This window comes from Mus caroli, chromosome 7, assembly GCF_900094665.2.
Source record: "Mus caroli chromosome 7, CAROLI_EIJ_v1.1, whole genome shotgun sequence".
Classification (NCBI taxonomy): domain Eukaryota; kingdom Metazoa; phylum Chordata; class Mammalia; order Rodentia; family Muridae; genus Mus; species Mus caroli.
This window is the reverse complement of record NC_034576.1, coordinates 24,794,825-24,800,359: the sequence shown is the minus strand read 5'-3', so window position 1 is coordinate 24,800,359 and position 5,535 is coordinate 24,794,825. Positions and strand designations below refer to the sequence as shown.

Here is a 5,535-nt window from a genome sequence, read left to right as displayed (position 1 = left end):
GAGTTCGAGGCCAGCCTGGTCTACAAAGTGAGCTCCAGGACAGCCAGAGCTATAAAGAGAAACCCTGTTTCAAAAAAAAAAAAAATTCCATTGTGAATACCTTGACTTCTTCCTTTCAAATCTGTATCCCCTTGATCTCCTTTAGTTGTCTTATTGCTCTGGCTAGACCTTCAGGTACTGTACTAAATAGATAGGGAGAGACTGGGCAGCCTTATTTTGTCCCTGACTTTAGTAGAATTGCTTTAAATTTCTCTCCATTTAATTTGATGTTGGCTATTGGCTTCCTGTAAATGCTTTGATTATGATTAGGTATGTGCCTTTGTATCCCTGATCTCTCTAAAACTTTTAACATAAAAGGGTGTTGGATTTTGTCAAAGGCTTTTTTTTTTTTAGCACCTAATGAGATGATGATGTCATTTTTTTCCTTTCAGTTTGTTTATAAGTGAATTACGGTGATGGATTTTCATACACTGAACCATCCCCGCATCTCTAGGATGAAGCCTACTTGATCATGGTAGATGACACTTTTAATGTGTTCCTGGATTTGGTTTGCAAGTGTTTTATTGAGTATTTTTTGCATCGGTGTTCATAAGAGAAAGTGGTCTGAAATTTTCATTCTTTGTAGAGTCTTTGTGTGGTTTAGATATCAGGGTGACTGTGGTCTTATGATGCTCTGCCATGCTTGCAGACAGGAACCTAGCATAACTGTCTCCCAAGAGGCTTCATCCAGCAGCAGATGGAGGCAGATGCAGAGACCCACAGCCAATTATCAGGCAGAGCCCCCAGAGAGTCTTGTGGAAGAGTGGGGGATAGCAGTGAGCAAGTCAGAGGGGTCAAGGACACCACAAGAAGACCCAGAGTCAACTGACCTGGGACCACGGGAATTCACAGAACCTGAGATACCAGCCAGGGAGCATACAGGAGGTGGGCCTAGAGTCCCTACACTTCTGTAGCAAATGTGCAGCCTGGTCTTCATGTGGTTCTCCTAACAAGAGGAGCAGGGGCTGTCTTGGTCTCTGTTCCCCACCATTGGATCCCCTTCCCCCATACTTCAACTATCTGGATGGGCCTCAGTGGGAGAGGATGGTGCCCTAGTCCTGTTGGTACTAGATGTCCAGGTGGGGTGGTACCCAAGGGGAACTCCTCTTCTCTGAGGAGAAGGGGTGGGGGCAACAGGAAGAGGAATTTGTAAGGGTGGGACTGGGAAGAGGGGGAGCTGTGATCTGGATGTAAAGTGAATAAAAGCAAAACAGGAGACTAAAAAAAGTTTCCATTGTGTACGCCCCATAATTCCCTTGTCCCTTCTTTATGATTGACCTCTAGACTGGTGTCTTAGTCAGGGTTTCTATTTCTGCACAAACATCATGACCAATAAGCAAGATGCGGAGGAAAGGGTTTATTCAGCTTACATTTCCACATTGCTGTTCATCACCAAGGAAGTCAGGACTGGAACTCAAGCAGGTCAGGAAGCAGGAGCTGATGCAGAGGCCATGGATGGATGTTCTTTACTGGCTTGCTTCCCCTGGCTTGCTCAGCCTGCTCTCTTATAGAACCAAGACCACCAGCCCAGGGATGGCACCACCTACAATTGGCCCTCCCTCCTTGATTACTAATGGAGAAAATGCCTTACAGCTGGATCTCATGGAGGCATTTCCTCACCTGAAGCTCCTTTCTCTGTGATAACTCCAGCTGTGTCAGGTTGACAGAAAACCAGCCAGTACAACTGATTTGCTTTCCTTATTGTTTTCTATACAGCAGCAATAACAACCTGAAAAAATTACTCTCCAGTTATTATATATGAAAGACTAGGCTAGTTCCCAGAGAAAGGCACCTGGACTTCCAGGTCAGGGCTTAGTGGTTAGAGTTTTTGAACAAGTGATGAAAAGTTCTAGAAACAGTAAAAGTTGCCTAGCTGAAAGTGGTCATTGTTACACAGATAATGGTCAAGATGGCAGTTTTGGTTAAATATTTCAATATTTAAAAAAAAAAAAAAACTTCTTTAGGTACAATGTGTAAAACACATCCCTTCTGGCCAGGTAATCCCCACTGTACTCCAGAGCAGACCCCTCGGCACATCTGGAGAAAAGAGAGCCAAGGATTTAGAGATAAGAGATTGGCAAATCAGCCGGGCGTGGTGGCGCACGCCTTTAATCCCAGCACTCGGGAGGCAGAGGCAGGCGGATTTCTGAGTTCGAGGCCAGCCTGGTCTACAAAGTGAGTGCCAGGACAGCCAGGGCTACACAGAGAAACCCTGTCTCGAAAAACCAAAAAAAAAAAAAAAAAAAAAGAGATTGGCAAATCTAGAACAGGCGCCTCTGCCAAACTGGTGCCCTCTGCCTTAACTCCCAAATGGTGTGCCCTCCTGTTTCCAAACTGTTGAATGCCAGAAGTTTGCTCAACCCAGACAGAAACTGAGGCGAGGAGATGAGAAACAATTCCACTGCTGACAACTGGCAGCATCAGCACCCACCAAAATCTGACAGTGGCAAGAGGTGGCAACAGACAGGCCAGAGCAGAAGAGGGAGGAGCCTCCTGCCATGCAGGCCTCTGGGACTGGAGCCCTCAACGGCTGATGACAACGGTTTCAGCTCTTCTGTATGTCTAGGAGGCAGAGATTCCTCCATGCCTGGTTATTGGTGCTACTTCTGGGTCTGTGCATTCATTACAGTTTTTACTCTCACTTCTGTCATCACTCCCTTGGGACAGCAGCTGCTGCCATTTCGTTTGATGCTGTCTGTCTGTCTTGCCACTGTCAGCCACTGGTCTCATGGCTTCAGCCCCTTGTACTATCATTAAGGTAGCTCGACACTCCACAAGTCTGTAGTTTGGTCCACCAGCCCTTCTCCACACCCCACCTTAGCCACAGCTAGCTGATTCCCAACTGCACTGGTTCTGCCTCAGTGACTTCTGTCTGTAGCTCCAAGCTCTCAGCCATTCTGCCATGTTCTGGGGACATTCCCATCACTTGTGACATCACTCTTCAATCTCATTACCAATGCTTCCTTCTTGGTGTTACCAATTCATCTCGGACTACCAAAAGTTTCCAAGAAGAGTGTGGTGGTTTGAATATGGGAGGCACTTTCAGGATGTGTGGCCTTTTTGGAGGAAGTGTGTCACTTTCAGGGTGGGCAATGAGACCCTCCTCCTATCTGCCTAGAAGTCAGTCTCTTCTGGATGTCTTGCATCAAGATGGATTACTCTCAGCTCCTTCTCCAGCGCCATCTCTGTTTGCACACAGTCATGCTACCTGCCACGATGATAATGGAAAGAACTTCTGAAACTCTAATCCAGTCCCCCCTTAAATGCTGTCCTTTATAAGAATTACTTTGGCCGGGCGTGGTGGCGCAAAGGCAGGCAGAGGCAGGCGGATTTCTGAGTTCGAGGCCAGCCTGGTCTACAAAGTGAGTTCCAGGACAGCCAGGGCTACAGAGAGAAACCCTGTCTCGNGGATTTCTGAGTTCGAGGCCAGCCTGGTCTACAAAGTGAGTTCCAGGACAGCCAGGGCTACAGAGAGAAACCCTGTCTCGAAAAAAAAAAAAAAAAAAAAGAAAGAAAGAATTACTTTGGTTATGGTGTCTCTTCACAGCAATGGGCCCCAAACTAAGACAAAGAAGATGCTCACAAGAGGCCTTTCCTGGATGTGACACTGGAAGAAAGGCAGCACATGGGCCTGTCTCTCAGTGCCTAAAAACCAGAGTGTGCTTACACAGCCAGAAGGGGATGTGAGTTCCAGCCACCATGGACCTATGTGGAAGGGGCAGGCCCTGCTGACAATCATGACATTGTCTCTGTTGCATCAGCCACAACAATCTTAGCTAGACCTCATTGGAATACAAACCCCAGCTGAGTGGAAATGTTACAGGGGGAAGTGTGGGGCAAGCTGAGTCGTCATGCGAGGGCCATACCTCACAGCTCTGGAATAAGTGGTTTGATCTTATGGAGCTCCATCAAGTGTCTGTGAGTGTCCAGGTGGCTGGTGCTCCCATGAGAGCTGGTCGACATCCCATTCTCAGCCAGTCAGGTCCCCTGGAAATGCCTCAAAGCTGGCGACTGGTGAGTGAAACTCGTCATTTCCCACACCGGTATTCTTGGACCTATACAAGAAAATAAACATAAGAAGCACTTAAGATAAAATCTTTTTACTAATATTAGCATTGAGATAACAAGACTTTAACAGTACTCAGCACTGGCCCAGTGCTCCAAGAACAGGCAGGCCCACCAGGCCTATGTTCCAGAAGCCAGATCAGGACACAACACTAATACTCATCAAATGATGTCTTGGAGACATGAACATAGTGCTGGCTAAGGAGGTAGAGATGGAGCCTATTTCCCAGCCTTTGTTTCCACAGATTATGCACTTCCCCCAGGTACCTGATATACTACGACTGCCCATTCTGGGGCCTGTGCTATTAGGGGTCCCTGTGCACTCGGCTCCCTTCAAGTGTCTTCCACAGACAAATGCAATAGACAGCAGAAGAGTTGCCGAAGGTTCTCACACAGGATAGCGAGCAAGCCTGGACCACAGCTCCATCCACATTTGCACTGTGTCTTCTTGGACCTTCCCCAGCAGACAGTGAAGCTCATGGCTACCCAGCCTCTCACCACGGGGCCACATCCATCCCAGGACACACATGCCATCTCCTCTTTCATGCTCAGAGCATGAAGCTCCTTCTGAGACAAACGAATCTACATGTCTGTTGCTGGGACCAAGGCTATGATGGTGGCTGTTGGGATAACCTTTTCTTCACATTGTGTGAAGGTGTGTCTTTGTCATTTCAATAGTTAATTCTATATTGGCAGAGAGCTAAATGCTGGCAGGATTTTGGTATTATCATTTCTATGGTTTATCACCAGACTTTCTATTTTGTAAATATTTGTCCTTCCTTCACATGCCTAAGGCAATCTAGAATTGTATCAGAGATGGTCTTGCTACTGATTGGTTTTAATGATGAGGTGATGGCCACTGTCTGGGCAGGAAGTGTAAGTATTTCTGCTTGGATGGAAGGGCATCCTGAGACAAGGGATCCCAGGAGCCACACAGCTCTGAGAGGAAGCCTCCTCAGCAGAGGTGCTGCAGCTCCCAGGGGAGGGTGTCCCCAACCGAGTTGAGGAGCTTAGGAGCCTCAGCTCCCCTCCTCTTGGCTTCTTCTCTTCTTCTCTTCTTTGCTTCTTTTCTTTTTTGGTTTCTTCCAACAAGATTCACACCAGGCAGAAAATCTTATGAAAGAGATTTATTGGAGGGTCCAGGGAGAGGAGGGACGAATCCAGGGATGGCTGCCCTCTGTTCCTGGGAACAGACAGCAGGGAACTGGACAAAGGGCAGTTGTGGTCTCCCTTCCCCTTCCCCCACCATGGAACCTGCTTGCTCAAGGGTGGAGTTTCCTGCTCATTCGTTCTGCCACGCCCACTGCTGGACCCTGTCGGCTTTGCTGCTTGGAGGCACACACGTGTTCGTCCTGCTACTGGACCCCGAGTTACTTGGCGGGAAATTGGGATCCCTCCCCCTTCCTTTATAACTGAATGTTGGAATTAGTA

At 47.7% G+C, this 5,535-nt stretch overlaps 1 long non-coding RNA gene across 1 annotated transcript in view; it reads right to left on the bottom strand.

Annotated features, from left to right (window-relative positions):
* LOC115031508 overlaps positions 1 to 5,535 on the bottom strand; it is a 16,766-nt gene that overhangs the window by 3,601 nt on the left and 7,630 nt on the right. The window contains exon 2 of the long non-coding RNA XR_003837134.1: positions 3,906 to 4,094. This is a non-coding gene — a long non-coding RNA (uncharacterized LOC115031508). The remainder of the gene's footprint in view (positions 1 to 3,905; positions 4,095 to 5,535) is intronic.